This window comes from Rhinoderma darwinii, chromosome 2 (genome assembly GCF_050947455.1).
Source record: "Rhinoderma darwinii isolate aRhiDar2 chromosome 2, aRhiDar2.hap1, whole genome shotgun sequence".
Classification (NCBI taxonomy): domain Eukaryota; kingdom Metazoa; phylum Chordata; class Amphibia; order Anura; family Rhinodermatidae; genus Rhinoderma; species Rhinoderma darwinii.
The window spans coordinates 54,816,965-54,834,766 of NC_134688.1; the positions used below are offsets into that span (position 1 = coordinate 54,816,965).

Sequence of the window (17,802 nt, forward strand, 5' to 3'; positions counted from 1 at the left end):
TGCAGTACAAAGATCCATGTCTTTTGACTGCAACATTTTAGAAACCAAATTAACATTTTCTAAAACTTTGGCTTGCAGGACAATTATGAAAATAAAATGGAAGGATTCCATTTTTGCCTTCAATGCGCTAGCCTCATCTCTCTCTTTTGGCTTGGTGGAAATAATAATAATTTTAGACAAAGCCTGTAAGATATCCTGAAACTAAATCTTAGAGCTAGGACAGAATCATATCGAGAAGCCCATCTTGTTGGGCAAAGTTGTTTTAAAGTTAGAGGATTCAGAGGTAAAGGATGCTAAAAATGCCCATCTCTTCACACTGTCACCAAAGAAAGTATATAGAGACTGAACAGTGTCAAAAAAAATAGCAATTTCAGGTATATTTGAAACTGCATCATGCAAAACTAAATTGAGGTTATGGGCAGCGCAATGTATATAAAGAGCATTCTTTTCTTTGCTGAGAATGCGAGCCTGAACACCAGTGTAAATGCCACTCATGGTGGCAGCTCCATCATAACCCCTGGCCTCTGCATTTTGATAGATCCAGACCTTTCTTCTCTATGGATTCTATAATTGTCTTTTCGAGGCCAGCTGCTGATTGATCCTCAACAGACTGGAAACCTAAAAAGGCTTCCTCTATTTTAATACTGGATGCTCGAAAGTTTTCATCTCTCTCAACAACGACCTATCTAATCACCTGACTGATTTGATCAATTTTCCCAATGTCTTGAGTTGTATCCATTATGATAGAATAAAACTGACTTGAGGATTTCAGAAATTATCTCCTCCTCCACTTTGCTCGCAAGAAGACTAATCAGTTCATTCTGTATTTGTGGACTAAGATATTTCACTGTTCCTTGGGGTCTCTGCAAAAGGTCCTTTAGTACAGGATCATATTCAGCGAGTAACTCAATTATGGTGAGAAAATTGCCATTGTTCACCTCCCCTAGTTTTTCCCTGTGACCACGAAAAGCAAGGTTGGCCATAGCCATTGTTAATGTAACACTAACAATCCTATGTAAAGCTTGTCTCCAAAATGTACTCTCTCTCCTTATTTTTTTTTAAATTTTCCTCATCTATGGTTTTATTACGTCTCCATTGGTCATACACTATACATGCCTCTATGTGGGATTGACTAGTTTCATGGATTTTGATTTTTGCGGACAACCTTTGCCACTTCTGGATACCTTTTGCCCATGCTGGTTCAAATCCCTGTCTCTTGTGATCTCCAAACAACCAGCAAGGCTCACAATAGGCTGCATTAAGTCTGGGCGAATAACACAGCCAAGTAACAGGTATTTTTAGGCCTGTTTTAGTGACTCTCTCATAGAAACTTGCCGAGAAACACCTTCCATCTATTTTATCTCTAGGAAACGGCCCTTGTGGTCTGCATGGACCATTACTTATAATAAATCTTTTAACATTTCCATCTTGAATGGTAATAGGGTAATGGCCTCTGTCTGTTACGTGTTCCTCGGATAGAACACCTTCAATAAGGCTAGACTGTGAAGTTGACTCTGACACAGACTGACTTTCCATCTGTTCCTCTGTTGTACTTGAGCTACAGCCTGCATGTACACTTGTTACACATTCTCCTGCAATGAACTCTGTACAATACTGCCAGGACTTACATATACATCTTCTATTGATGACATTTCTTCACTTCTACTGTGAGAAGCAGATGATGTACTTGCATCTCCAGTTGCTTTAAAGAAACTACATATTTTTTGAAGTTTGGCATATTTCTCTTCTTCTACCCTCTTCTTTTTGCGCTTTTGAGCACCACTCAAAGCATGGTGAGACATGATGCAGTTATATAAAAAAAAATTGTTCTGTGAATAAATAGACTTTTTTTTTTTATACTGCATGACAAATTGCATATCTCCGGTAGAATAATAACTATATAATCTATAATAAAGCAGCATATGTACAATAGGCCAATATGAAGAAAGTGCTGTCCGTATACTATCCACAATTGCAGATAGTATAGGACACATTCTATCCTACTGGTCAATGCACACAACCATGGTTTCCACGGTCGCGCGCATTGGCTGGGAGCCCAGACCGCAAAAAGGTAGGACATGTTTGTTTCAATGAAAGTATGGAATGTACGCCGCTGTGCCTGGTATAAAATGTAGATGAAGTGGTGCTTGTCAGAGCTCCCGGGTGCCTTCAATCAGCTGCAAATTTGTGAAATGTTCCGGACTGATATTACTTACTTTTTTTATACACTTCGTGAAGTCTCCCAAATTGCTTATCCCTGGCGAGTCTTCTGCTTCTGGCTGATGAAAACAATTCCAAGTTCTGTCCTAGGGAAAGAAAAAACAATCACGTAATTTTTTTGCACATGGACTCTCTTCCATTTATTGACACTTAAAGAGCTATTCCCAACTCAGATATTTCTGACAAAGCCACAGAACGACATTAAAGGGGGTTTCTGGGACTTAAAAATTGATGGCCTACTTACGATAGATCATCATATCAGACTGGTGAGGGTCCAAAACCCAGGACCCACCCCCAATAAGCTGTTAAAAGCCTCTTCCCTCCTCACCAAGCACAGTGCTGTACATTGTATAGCGACCAGTGGCGTAGCTATAGGGGTCACAGCGGTTGCCAGCCCCAAAGTCGTGACGCCGGTACTACAGCATAATGCCAGCCATACCTGCCTCCACACAGTATAATGCCCCCATAGCTGCCTCCACACAGTATAATGCCCCCATAGCTGCCTCCACACAGTATAATGCCCCCATTGCTGCCTCCACACAGTATAATGCCCCCATAGCTGCCTCCACACAGTATAATGCCCCCATAGCTGCCTCCACACAGTATAATGTGCCATAGCTGCCTCCACACAGTATAATGGCCCCCCACATGGTATAATGGCCCCCACACATTATAATGTCCCATAGCTGCCTGCCCCCACACAGTATAATGTCCCATAGCTGCCTCCACACAGTATAATGTCCCGTAGCTGCCTCCACACAGTATAATGCCCCATAGCTGCCCCCACACAGTATAATGTCCCCATAGCTGCCTCCACACAGTATAATTCCCCATAGCTGCCTCCACACAGTATAATGCCCCATAGCTGCCTCCACACAGTATAATTCCCCCATAGCTGCCTCCACACAGTATAATGGCCCCCACACGGTATAATGGCCCCCACACAGTATAATGTCCCATAGCTGCCTGCCCCCACACAGTATAATGGCCCCCACACAGTATAATGGCCCCCACACAGTATAATGGCCCCCACACAGTATAATGGCCCCAGCACAGTATAATGGCCCCAGCACAGTATAATGGCCTCCACACAGTATAATGGCCCCCATAGCTGCCTCCACACAGTATAATGGCCCCCATAGCTGCCCCCACACAGTATAATGGCCTCCACAAAGTATAATGGCCCCCATAGCTGCCTCCACACAGTATAATGGCCCCCACACAGTATAATGGCCCCCATAGCTGCCTCCACACAGTATAATGGCCCCCATACAGTATAATGTACCCCATAGCTGCCCCCATACAGTATAATGGCCTCCACATGGTATAATGGCCTCCACACGGTATAATGGCCTCCACACAGTATAATGGCCCCCATAGCTGCCTCCACACAGTATAATGGCCCCCATAACTGCCCCCACACAGTATAATGGCCCCCACACAATATAATGGCCCCACACAGTATAATGGCCCCACACAGTATAATGGCCATCATTGCTGCACGGGCACAGTGAATTCTGGAGCAAGGGGCCGTCAGCTCCTTGCTCCAGCATTGAATTAAATTGTATCTGTGTCCTGCACAGATACAGTACTTGGCACATGAACCACAATTTTAAACACAGACAGTACGAGACAGCACGATACATATACACACATACACACACAATGACCTCCTCACCTGTTTTCTGGTGATCGGCTCCAACTTGCGTCCAGGCTCTCTTCCTCCGTCCGCACCACGCTGTGTCCTCTTCCTGAATGCATGGAACGCCCCTCACGTGATGTCACATGGTACATCACGTGAGGGGCGTTCCATGCACCATGTGATCGCGATATCACGTGAGGGCCCTTCCTCACCGCAAATAATGGTTTGTAAAAATCTGTTAATCTACGTTTGGCAACGGGGGCCCGTGGGCCCCCCAGGCTTAGGGGCCCGGTCGCAACTGCGACCGCTGCGACCCCTATAGCTACGCCAGTGCACGTGGGTAAAGAATAGGCCCAATTCTTTCTAATGTCTTTGTTAAAGAGGCTCTGTCACCACATTATAAGTGGCCTATCTTGTACATAATGTGATCGGCGCTGTAATGTAGATCACAGCAGTGTTTTTTTTATTTAGAAAAACTATCATTTTTGACAGAGTTATGACCTATATTAGCTTTATGCTAATGAGTTTCTCAATGGACAACTGGGCGTGTTTTACTATATATCAATACCCATAAAGTCCAGGCCAAACAGAAAACCTGTTTCAGCAATAACATCCATATATGTCAATGCTGGATATAGAATACATATGAAGACATATATAGACAATACTAGAAGTGTAAATAACCATAGTACAAGTAAAGCACTAACCAATATAAAAAAAAATCTTTATTTGGAAAATATTTAAAAACATACATAGCCTATCACATACAATAGAAAACACATAATAAAAATGTGGTAGTGGTATCTAGGAGCAACAAATGTATCATATTATACATCCATGGAATCAAACAGTGTATTGTCAAGGTATTGACAATACTGTACAAGGATACCTCAACAGTTAACGGTATACTAAATATGTACACACTGGACAAAAAATATAAATGACAGTGTCAGGGAGACTGATCGAAGATAAAAAAATATATATAAAATCAGGATCAGATCCATGTCAAATACCAACCCATGTTCTGCATATCTGCCCCTAAATGAGTCAACCACAGACCACACCAAGACACCCAACATACATTTCGCCGTCAGCTTTATCAAGGGGTAATGGTAAGTGAGGAGTCATGAGTATATATAGGAGGGAACACTATCACATACTCCAATCAAAGGACGACATTCCTGCACATACAGGTGAAGTAAATGAACACTCAAGCACATGAGCCCAGAGTACCTTATTAATTCATCATGTGTGCACAGCAGAGAGGCACTGCATCATCAAGTGGCGCCGAGGGGAGGGGACCATAACGGTGCTCACATGACATTGAAGCAATCATAGCCATGTTGGAAAAGGGCAAGATTGCCCAGACTATAATGTTAATGCAGAACTAGCATAATCACATACCTAGAGAATCCTATTGGTGCATCTCATGTGCACGCGTATGGCCGCCATGTTCACATCACCCTGGAACAGCAGAGTGGCACTGCGTTATCACACGGTGCCAGGGGAAGGAGATCAGAGCGACACACACGCAACACATGAACTACGTGGCCATATTAAGAAAGCGCAAACTTGCCATGAGTATCCTACTCACCAAGAATGTAAATAAGACGCTGCCTGATCCTGTCGTCCCAAAGTGCCAGGGAGACAGACATAAACAGTAAGTGAATGCCCGCATCACCATAATGCCATGGAAGGAGAAGATCAGAACAGCTGCATATTAATACGTAGTGTATATTGTATCTGAAACACATTTTATAGCTAATCACATGAATGCAATTTCAACCTTAACCCCTTAATGACCGCCGATACGTCTTTTTACGGCGGTCATTAGTGGGCTTTATTCTAGAGCGCCGCCAAACTACGTCGCTGCATTAGAATAAAGTAAACAGAGCAGGGAGCCGTGAAATCTCCCTGCTCTCAGCTGCCAGAAGCAGCTGAGGGCTGGGGGCGTCCCTGCTCTGCCGGGTGAGATCGATATTAGTATCGATCTCACCTGTTTAACCCTTCAGATGCGGTGCACAATAGCGAGCACCGCATCTGAATGGTTTTGGAGAGAGGGAGGGAGCTCCCTCTCATCTCACTGACACCCGGCGATAAAATCGCCGAGTGTCTGTGTCTTCTATGGCAGCCGGGGGTCTAATAAAGACCCCCAGGTCTGCCTGCAGCGAATGCCTGCTAGATCATGCCGCAGGCATGACCTAGCAGATGCCTGTCCGTTTTAAACGGACAGGCAGTAATACACTGCAATACAAAAGTATTGCAGTGTATTATAATAGCGATTGGAGGATAGGGAAGTCCCCTAGTGGGACTAGTAAAAAAGTAAAAGAAGTTTAATAAAGTTAATTTAAAAAAAAAGTGAAAAAAAAAAATGAAAAACCCAGCTTTTCCCCTTACAAAATGCTTTACTATTAAAAAAAACTACAATAAAGCAAAAAAGTTACACATATTTGGTATCGCCGCGTCCGTAACGACCCCGACTATAAAGCTGTTACATTATTTAACCCGCACTGTGAACGCCGTAAAAAATAAAATAAAAAACAATGGAAAAATTGCTGTTTTCTGTTAATCCTGACTTAAAAAAAATGTGATAGAAAGTGATCAAAAAGTCGCATCTACTCTCAAATGGTACCAATAAAAACTGCAAGTCGTCCCGCAAAAAACAAGACCTTATACAGCTATGCCGACGCAAAAATAAAAAAGTTACAGCTCTTCGAATGTGACAATGGAAAAATCTAAAAAATGGCTTGGACATTAGGGCCCAGAATGCAAGCAGGGGGAAGGGGTTAAACAAGAATATCAATTACAATGATAAATGAATGTTACATAGAATATTCTCATAAACAATAAATAATAAAGCATCACAATACAAAAATATAGAAATCCAAATCTTAGGCAATATAATAATCAAATAAATATATACATCGCAGCTTGATATGAATATAACGAGGATCTTCAATCAGAAAATCCCCAATATAGTCATAAAAATGATAATAAAAAGTATATATATATATTATACCCCCAATATAAAAGGCCAATAGAAGCCCAAAAAGCCTAATACGAGTGTCCACCCCACAAAAAAAAGGGGAGGATAAAAATTTATAAATATATGCCCCTTAAAAAAGCTGACGACGAAAAGTTTATACGCAATTGGATATTCACATGAGGATATTCCGTGCCACCATATAATAGGTTCAAAAACCAGAAAGTACAATAAATCACACCAAGAGATCAGCAAATGTCCACTGGACTCACAGAATATATAGAGATCCATTTCAAAACCCAGACTTGTCGCCAACGAGATCCATCAAAGTTAACGAAATTGTTAATATCCATAGTAAGCCAACCTATAGCCAAAGATCAAAATTAGTCGTCTTTAAATGGAATACTGACATATAAGTCACCCAAGAAAATAGATAGCTACAAAAGTACCACACCTTTGTCACAGACGTATTCCTCACTAACATAAAAGTGACTATGTACCAGGATACATATGTACCAAAACAATTATATTATAAACAGATGTCTCACAGGGACAGGTAGCTGGTTGGGTACAAACCACATTGGTATGCAGTACCCCCACAGTGTCATGAAATAGCAAACTCACTGATAGCATAGCATATATATGAGAAAGAAAAGAGTCATGAGCTATATATAAAGTACAAAATACAATTTTATTAGATATAATTGACATAAATGATTTTAATAAAAAACATGGCGAGGTTTCTAAAAAGAAGAGATATGCCTGTGGGTCACATTTGGAGAGTATATACGACCATGGGTATATTTGTATAATAAACAATGAATGACACGAGAGCATGCAGGTATATATTGCTCAAATGCACCGTTAACAATTTAACCAGCACTGCTGATATTAAAGGGAAAAAGGACAACATAAAGTCTATGTCAAAGGTAAGTGTGCCGTATGAGGAAATCCCTATTACTGGAACAAAGTGCCATTCAATCTAAAAAGTCCAAGGACTTATAGTAATAGCTGCACTCAATGTGCAAAGTATACACCATATGCATGGCTACTACTCCGGAATCACCGAATAGAGCTAGGAAGTATACACTCACCCATAGTTGAAAGAAAGTAAGATCGTGATCCACAGACAGTGGGGTGGCCTTTCACTGTCTGTGGATCACGATCTTACTTTCTTTCAACTATGGGTGAGTGTATACTTCCTAGCTCTATTCGGTGATTCCGGAGTAGTAGCCATGCATATGGTGTATACTTTGCACATTGAGTGCAGCTATTACTATAAGTCCTTGGACTTTTTAGATTGAATGGCACTTTGTTCCAGTAATAGGGATTTCCTCATACGGCACACTTACCTTTGACATAGACTTTATGTTGTCCTTTTTCCCTTTAATATCAGCAGTGCTGGTTAAATTGTTAACGGTGCATTTGAGCAATATATACCTGCATGCTCTCGTGTCATTCATTGTTTATTATACAAATATACCCATGGTCGTATATACTCTCCAAATGTGACCCACAGGCATATCTCTTCTTTTTAGAAACCTCGCCATGTTTTTTATTAAAATCATTTATGTCAATTATATCTAATAAAATTGTATTTTGTACTTTATATATAGCTCATGACTCTTTTCTTTCTCATATATATGCAAAACAATTATATGTATATATTTTTATATTCATAGTGATACTGCAAGACCCCATCATTACAGCAATGATGCAAAGGACATTTTCTCATTTAACCCAGCTGGTCTTTAATTTAGTAATCCACTTACATTCAATGCGTTCCAATTTCCGAAAGATGTCACCACCACGAGATCCAATGATGATTTTATCTATACCACAGACACATAGGTCTTGCCATCTGCTGTTGTGTTGTTCCCGAATGTGCCTAGGGATAGATTTTAATTTATCAATCTTTTCCCAATCACTACATTCAATTGTCCCTGTTTTCTTGATGTCTCTCACGTGTTCTTGAATACGTACTCGCATCTCTCTTCCCCACATATGAGAGGCCACAAGGGCAGGTCGCCATATACACCACCCCCGTGGTACTACAATTGATGAAATGTACAATTTTAAAGGATTTTTGATTATCAGAATCAGAAAAAGTATTTGTTTTTGTAATCACTTGGCAAATGGAACAATGACCACAAGGAAATAACCCCCAAACAGGACCTTTGGAGCCAAACAGATAGGTGTCTGATTTTGGAGCACTGTGATGGCTATGAACCAAAAGATCTCTCAATGTTTTACTCCTTTTAGTTGTCAGTTGTGGTTTAGGAGGTAGACATTTTTTTAAATCAGGATCTGATAACAAAATTGGCCAAAAACGAGCCATAATCTCCCTCATTTCTTTCCACTGCGTGTTATATGTGGTGATCAATCTTACCAGAGGATCTGGTTGTTTTAGTTTGTGTTGGATCAAAAGGTTATTCCGGTCCGTTCTACATGCTCTTTGATATCCTTTTTCAATATCTCGTCTGCGATAACCCCGCTGCAGGAAACGATTTTTCAGTTGATATGCCTCATTTTCAAAATTTGAGTTAGAATCACAGACCCGTCTTGCTCTCAAAAATTGACCTGTAGGGATGGCACGTATAGTATGTGCAGGATGGAATGATGATGCATGCAACAAAGCATTAACTGATGTTTTTTTTTACGAAAAATAGTCGTGTTAAGCCTACCTGTAATATTAGCTGTCAATTTTAATGTCCAAAAATTCCATTACCTCTTGACTAATAACATAGGTTAGTTTGATGTTCTGTTGGTTGGCATTTAGGATAGTCAAAAACCGATCAAGTTCCAACCGTGTCCCAAGCCAAATAAAGAGGGTGTCATCAATAAAACGCATCCACATAACCACACTCCCTGATACCATATCCATGGCCTCCTGTACACAGTCTTGCTCCCAAAAGCCAAGAAATAGATTTGCGTATGAAGGCGCACAAGTTTCCCCCTTGGCTGTGCCACACTGCTGCAGATAAAATCTATCCCTAAACATAAAATAATTATGTTCAAGGATGAAGCGCATGAGGGAAATGAGAAGCTCGACCAGTTCAGACTCATGATTTTGTATACGTAAAAAGTGTGAAATAGCACGTAATCCAAAATCATGGTCAATACACATGTACAGAGATTCAACATCACAGGATACTAGATACATGTCCTGTTCTATTGTTACCCCATCCAAGCGCTTCAATACATCAGTAGAATCTCTAATATATGACTGTAAATAAGCCCCACACGGATGTAAATAGTAGTCGACAAAACAGCATATGGGTTCACAAAGACTCCCGCAGCCTGACACAATTGGGCAATCGCGAGGTCTCTTCTGATCCTTATGGATTTTAGGTAATAGGTATAGCATGGGCGTAATAGGATGCTTCACAACCAATCCATCAAAAATCTTTTTAGAAATTATGTTATGATCACATGCTTTAAGAAGCATTGTATTAAGTTGGCCCTTAAATATTTCGGTCGGGTTGGATGTCAATCGTCTATAACAAATTCTATCACGCAATTGTCTAAACGCCTCGGACTCATACATCTCAACTGGCCATACCACTACATTTCCACCGTTGTCTGCGGGTTTAAAGATCACATTTTTCATGTTTTTAAGTTCACTCAAAGCTTTACGCTGAGCCCGCGAGAAGTTATCATAACCCCTATTATGGGGTAACTTGCGTAATTCATCAACCACCATCCTCACAAACATCTCCACTACTCGATTTAATGACAAGGGTGGAAATGTAGTGGATTTGGGACGTATATGTATGGGAAATCCATCATCGCTCACCTTCTGTTCCTCTAGCAAGGATTCTAGTGCCCGGAACGCGTCCAGTTCTTCTTGGGCTGAAAAGAGATGATGGGGATCACTCTTGGCATAGTGCTTCTTATAGATAAATTTTCGAGCAAAAAGAAATACATCCTTAATAGCTGTAAAGTCATCAAAACCAGAGACAGGGCAAAATGACAAGCCAAGAGAAAGGACAGAGATCTGACAGGGGGTGAGTACAACATCAGATAAGTTGATTACCTTTAATTCACCACTTGTATTATCGTCTCCAGAATTCAATTTCCTTTTTATAGGAGGGCGTCTGGTCTCATATCTCCTATTTTGAGTCTGAACATATCCCTGTGATGCTCTAGAATCCACACTCTCCAAGGATGATGATGATGATGCAGACCGAGTAACCTGGGTGCGTCTTATAGTCTGAAAAATAGGGTTTATATGAATAATCTAATGACAACCAGCATAGATTCATGAAAAAAGGTTGTGCCTAAAGAACATGCTCAGATTCTATGAGGAGTAAGTCCAAATCTGGATGTTGGTCATGTGACTGATGTGATATATCTGGATTTTGAAAAAGCATTTGATACCGTTCCACACAACTGTCTTGCACTGAAGCTACAGATGCAGGGACATGTATGCACATGGGTAAAGAATAGGCCCAATTCTTTCTAATGTCTTTGTTAAAAAGGCTCTGTCACCACATTATAAGTGGCCTATCTTGTACATGATGTGATCGGCATTGTAATATAGATTACAGCAGTGTTTTTTATTTAGAAAAACAATCATTTTTGACGGAGTTATGACCTATATTAGCTTTATGCTAATGACTTTCTTAATGGACAACTGGCCGTGTTTTACTATATGACCAAGTGGGCATTGTACAGAGGAGTGTATGACTCTGACCAATCAGTGACCAATCAGCGTCATACACTCCTCTCCATTCATTTAGACTGCAGATAGCGATATAGCTATATCGCTATGTGCAGTCACATAAACACACTATAACGCTACTTATGTGTCATGACAATGAATATACATTACCTCCAGCCAGGACGTGACGTGTCTTCATTCTCCTGACCACTTCTGTAGCGTCTCTGTGATATACAGACTACGCCTGTTATGCTGTAACTCACAGAGACGCTACAGAAGTGGTCAGGAGAATGAATACACGTCATGTCCTGGCTGGAGGTAATGTATATTCATTGTCATGACACATGAATAGCGTTATAGTGTGTTTATGTTACTGCATATATAAATATAGCTATATCGCTAACTGCAGTGTAAATGAATGGAGAGGAGTGTATGACGCTGATTGGTCAGCGTCATACACTCCTCTGTACAACGCCCACTTGGTCATATAGTAAAACACGCCCAGTTGTCGATTGTGAAACTCATTAGCATAAAGCTAATATAAGTCATAACTCCGTCAAAAATGATCGTTTTTCTAGAGAAAAAAACACTGCTGTAATCTACATTACAGCGCCGATCACATCATGTACAATATAGGCCACTTATAATGTGGTCACAGAGCCTCTTTAAGGGGGTTTTTCAGACAGTAAAAATGTATGGCCTATCCTCAGGGAGCCCTGTGGATCAGCTGTTTTGAAGGGGCCGCACGTACGAGTGCTGCTTCCCCTTCATGCTGGTCACTGCTTGTATTGCAAGTCGCTGACACAGCAGTAGCAGCAATTTACAGTATTACAACCTTCTCCCATTGAAGTGACTGGGAGTAGGCTGTAATACTGTGAAACCGCGGCTACTGCTGTGTCGGCAATTCACTGTACGAGCAGTGACCGGAATGAAGGGGAAGCAGCACTTGTACAAGCGCTGCGACCCCTTCAAAACAGCTGATCCGCAAGGCTCCCGGTGGCCGGACCCAGAGTGATCAGCTAATGATGGCCTATCCTGGGGATAGGCCACCAATTTTTACTGTCTGGAAAAACCCTTTAATGACCTTGATTGATAGTAAGGTGTCGGTTTTTGCGGACAATACAAAACTTTGTAGGATACGTAAAACTCAGCTTAGATAAGCTAGCAGCATGGGCAAAAACATGGCAGATATATTTTAATGTTGATAAATGTAAAATAATGCGCCTAGGCCGCAGTAATGGTATATACAGTCATATTGGTTCAGTTTGCAATTCAAGTCCTTATATTAATTCAAGATGCTGTTTTAAAAGTCCTGTCACAATCACATATAGAACGTTACATGTTTATTATGAATTCTGATATTTTACCTTCAAAGCAGTTGTTTTATCTGCCAACAGTTTTTTTTTTTTCGGAAACAACGAGCACTGTTATTATCCTAACTGGGTTCAAAGGGAAGGAAATGCTTGTTTCTCAATGAATTTCCCAGTGACTCTTTCATTTATGGATCACAGAAATGGTATGAGGAGTTTCTGAACTGAAAACATATTTTGTGATCAAAGTGGAAGACAATGGGGTCTCATAACATCAGTATGAGCCGTGATTGAAGAAGGACATCCACCTCCAGGTCTACAGTGAAAGTTCATCCTTCAATCATTAACTTTCCCAGGACTGATGTGAGCTCACTTTCAGCAGTATTAGCACAGGACATTGCTTTGTTTGTCACCATCAGTCATTCTGTAAACAAAGTCCTTTCATGAGTATCATAGGTTACAATGTTTTCAACAGTGAAATGAAAAGAAGAACATTGTCTATGCCATTCTATGCAAGGAATAATATTGTTAGGTGTTTTTATGCGGACAATGACTTGACCGCTGTTCCATATAGCAAACAAAATCAATGTATTATATTAGTATAAAGTGTCATAATGAAATTCCTGAGCAAGTGCATTGTACTGAGACATTGTCATGCAGTCAAGTCATTTTATTTAAAGGGAATCTTCACATTTTAAAACCATTTATATCGGTGAGAGCTTTTATTGCTTTTCCGATACATTATATAACATTCTGCCTGCATACAGCCACCACGAGAGGGAGCTTACTGCATACAGTGCTATTATTGAGTTCCATATCTAAACAGTATGCAGTTAGCTCATAAGCTCCCTCTAGTGGTGGCTGCAGGCAGCCAGCATGTTATCTTTTAAATCTATGACTATCCTGGGGATTTTAAGCTCTTTATCAGATTAACAAGGCTCTGACCACTATAAAGATGTATTAATAAATTAATCAACACATTTTGAACCTATTTAGTAAAATAAATAAATAAAAATGGTATCCAAGGGTAAACATTCAATTTATGGATAAAGCAACTTGGTTCTTCCAAGTTTTTGGCCTAAACTGCAGTAAAAAAAATGTGGCAAATGGTAATTTGCTCATAAATTGCAACTTTTATCGTTTCTCACCAAATTTGGAAAGTGACAGGAAAAAGGCCTTTTAATAAATTTGACACAAATTACATCAACTAGCTCCTTTACTAAGACTGGTGTAATATATGCCAGTCTTAGTAAATGTGGGACAGTGTGTTTTAAAGTTTGCTAAGTTAGTTGACGTAGGTCATTGAATTGTAAAGAAGTCCTTCTTTATGTTAAGTTGGAGAAAACTGGTAACTTTGTCTTATTCCAAACGAAAAATAAAAATGTGTTAAATAATAATTTGTTAATGTAACACCCACATTATGACGCCTGAGAGAAGATAGACTGGCAGAACTCTGCAGAGGTCAATGGGTAATTTAAAGAACAGCAATCAGCTGGGATTTCTGGAGGAACCTGGCAGCAAGTGTTCAATTCCTCTACAGCACCACCGCAGGGGAAATTAAGCATTACACAGTTACTACTGAAATCCCTGGGCCATCCATGTAATGCATGGACGTGGCAGGTCCTCCCATGAAAAAGGCATTTGTAATCCTGCTCCACTCTGACTAATAGATAAGAGTCCTGAATGGGGCGCCCCCCTCTAAGATCTGCCTAATAGGGTATTTAAAAATGGTTTTAAGTCTTCATTTTGATTGTGTAAGAATTTGAACACATTCCACTCTTGCTTCCTCTAAGTGTTATTTAAGGGAATTTTGTGTGACTTTTCCTATTAAACGTAAAATATAATACCGCATTATATACTCTACGTGAATTCTTCCCCTTTTTGCATTGTCTGGGACACTTTTGCAAAAAGCCTTGTGAAATAATCCATCCACAGTCTCAATCGAAAATAAAGATTAAAATAGAAAGGGCAATCAAACTCCATTGAAAAAAACATTAAATTGAAATGATTAAAGGGAATGTGTCGCTAGAAAACGTATTTTTTATTTTTAGTTAAACAGTTAGTATATACATGATTACACATTGTTCTAATTTTTTTTATTTTTTCACAAGTCAGGAAAAATTATAAATTAGATTCTAATTTATAACATTTCCATGTACTGGTCACTAGAGGGAGCAATTCCAAAAATTGCAGCACTGGCATGTGGTAAAGCAACCTCATTGCTTTATGCTGCAAAATTGGAGAAGTCAAACTCTAGTGTGCTCAAACAATCCCCCCTCCTTTATCCGGGCTAGTGCCAGGAGAAAGGAGGGGGTTGAATGTTCAAACCTCCTACACTGTGTGCCGCCATTTTTTGAGCGAATGCACAGTGTAGGAGGATTAGATACAGTGGTAATTACACAGTATAACACGAACATACACACACATCACATACACAAACATAACTTGCCTGCTCCTGCCGCTGCCACCGCTCCCTGTCCTTGCTTCTGAACATATGGACGGAAGCCGCGACCGGAAATAGTCATCTTACTGTCCGGCCGCGGCTTCCGGTCCACATGAAAATGGTGCCGGATGTCGCTCTGCCGAAGACCTTCCTTTTGGACTGTGTGGGAGCGGCGCATGCGCCGTTCCCACACAGACGGCATACACTATAGTGAATGGAACAGCTCCCGTTCGCATTCTCTATGGGGATGTATGTGCCATATTCCATCTCTGTATGTGTCGTTAATCGACACATACAGAGATGAAAAAAAAATGGCAGCCCCCATAGAGAAGTAAAAGAAAGAAAAAAGTAAAAAGTAAAACACAAAAACACAAATAAATAAAATGTATTTTAATAACATACTAAAAGCAATAACATATAAAAAAAAAAAACTGTAATTTTTCCCTGATTTATTTTTGATCTTGTGATACACTATCTACTCCAATATCTTATATTCCATATTAAAGGAGTATTCCCATCTTGACATATTGGGCATATCCTGTGGCTATTGAATTCCCAGCCACCTTTGCACTGACTCTCCACCTAGATAGGGCAGCCAGCGGCCATCTTACCGGACAGGACGTGGTCTAAAGACCAACGTCGGGACCCGCATCTATCATACATTTATGGCATATTTTGTGGATATGGCAACAAATGTCTAAGATGGGATTACCCCTTTAATCTAAAAAAATAAACAAAATGGGCCCATCAACTGTTTTTCATGTTTTGGTCAGCACTAGAGGTCAGTAGCTAGTACTGTTGTCTTTTGCTAATATAGACATTGGGGGAGATTTATTATGACTGACGTTTCATACGCCAGTCTTAATATAAAGATAGCTGGAGTGAGATGCACCTAATTTATTAAAAAATCTTCTTAAATTAGCCACATCTCTGGCTGTCCATATGCCTGAAAAAATAAATCTACCGTAGCTCTCCACTATAATTTACACCAGTTTCTGGCATAAATTATAGTAAATTTGTCAGCAACGCCACTTTTGCTAAGCCCACCCTTTTTTTGAAAAAAGTGATGTGGGTGACGTAAGTGCCTCAATTTTTTTGCACAATTTGTGACTTTTCTACACCAGGAGACCTGAGTAGAACAGTTAATAAATTCCCACCATAATATTGCATAATTTTCAATTCATCACAAATAAATTACACACAAACTATGACAATGTCACTGGTCCCGTCTCATGTGTACAGTTTCACAACCTTACCACAACTACATAAAGCTTTCATTATAGCGCACCACTGTCGTGAGTTTGTTGTGGCCACCCTCCAGCATTTCTACATTCCGTTTCCATCGCACAGAACAGCTTATCATGGAATTAGATACAGTCTGGAACTGGATCCAATTCTGACCTAGTCGGACAAGTTCCAGTTAAAGGCCACACCCCATTTTTTTTAAGAAGCCAAAGATAAACAAAGAGACTTCAAGCGACCCCATGATCCTCTTATCGGAGTTAAATTGAGATTTTGAACAAAAGAAATATTCGAATTGTCTTTAATAATATAACTATCATGTATGATGTATTGGACTGTTTGGAGTTTTTATGTTTGTCTATAACCAAGTATATCCTACCTTATCTTACCATTTGATAAAAGGATTACACTATTGGTATACCTGATTGACCCCACATGTTAGATTCCAAGTCAGGCATATTTAAAGTGACTCTCAGACTACCCCTTTACTATGGCTCATTTGACTCAGTATATGTGCAACATTTACCTGAAAATCTTTAATTTATGGTCGTTAAAGGAACAGTGTCATCACAATTTTTTTTTTCATATGTTAAAGATGTTAGTGCTTTATTAAAAACGTTTATATTTATTTGTGTGTTTGTGTTTTACTTTTTCTTATTTTTACACTTTTTCTTCCCTATGGGGCTGCCATTTTTTGTTCCATTTCTGTATGTGTCGATTAACGACACATACAGACATGGAATACGGCAGCCACAGTCCCATAGGGACTGCGAACGGCTCCCGTCCCATCCACTTCTGTGTACGCCGTCTGTGTGGGAACTGCGCATGCGCCGCTCCCACACAGTCCAATTTGAAATTGGCGCCGTCGGCGCCATTTTCCTGTGGACCGGAAGTCGCGGCCGGACAGTAAGATTACTACTTCCGGTCGCGGCTTCCGGACTTGTGCACTTGGACCAGCGGCAGCAGACGGAGCGGACGGGCCGGAGGGAGCCGCGGCGGCAGGAGCAGGTAAGAGATTTCAATGTATGTTCGTGTTTGTGTACGTTTACTACTGTATGTAAACCTACTACACTGTGTGTTAGCTCAAAAAATGGCGACACACAGTGTAGGAGGATACACCGTTCAAACCCCTCGTTTATCCCGGCACTAGCCAGGATAAAGGAGGGGGGGATGCTGAGAGCTCACTAGAGCGAGGGCTTTTTACCCAATTTTGCAATGCTGCAATTTTGGGAATAGCTCCATCTAGTGACCAGCAATGGGAAATATTATAAATTAGAATCTAATTTATAATATTTCCTG

At 40.4% G+C, this 17,802-nt stretch overlaps 1 long non-coding RNA gene across 1 annotated transcript in view; it reads right to left on the reverse strand.

The window, feature by feature from the left end:
- Positions 1-8,897, reverse strand: part of LOC142740562 (uncharacterized) — an 84,799-nt gene extending 75,902 nt beyond the window's left edge. The window contains exons 1-2 of the long non-coding RNA XR_012880781.1: positions 8,618-8,897; positions 2,217-2,306 (exon numbers count right to left, since the gene is read on the reverse strand). This is a non-coding gene — a long non-coding RNA (uncharacterized LOC142740562). The remainder of the gene's footprint in view (positions 1-2,216; positions 2,307-8,617) is intronic.
- Positions 8,898-17,802: the final 8,905 nt, after the last annotated feature.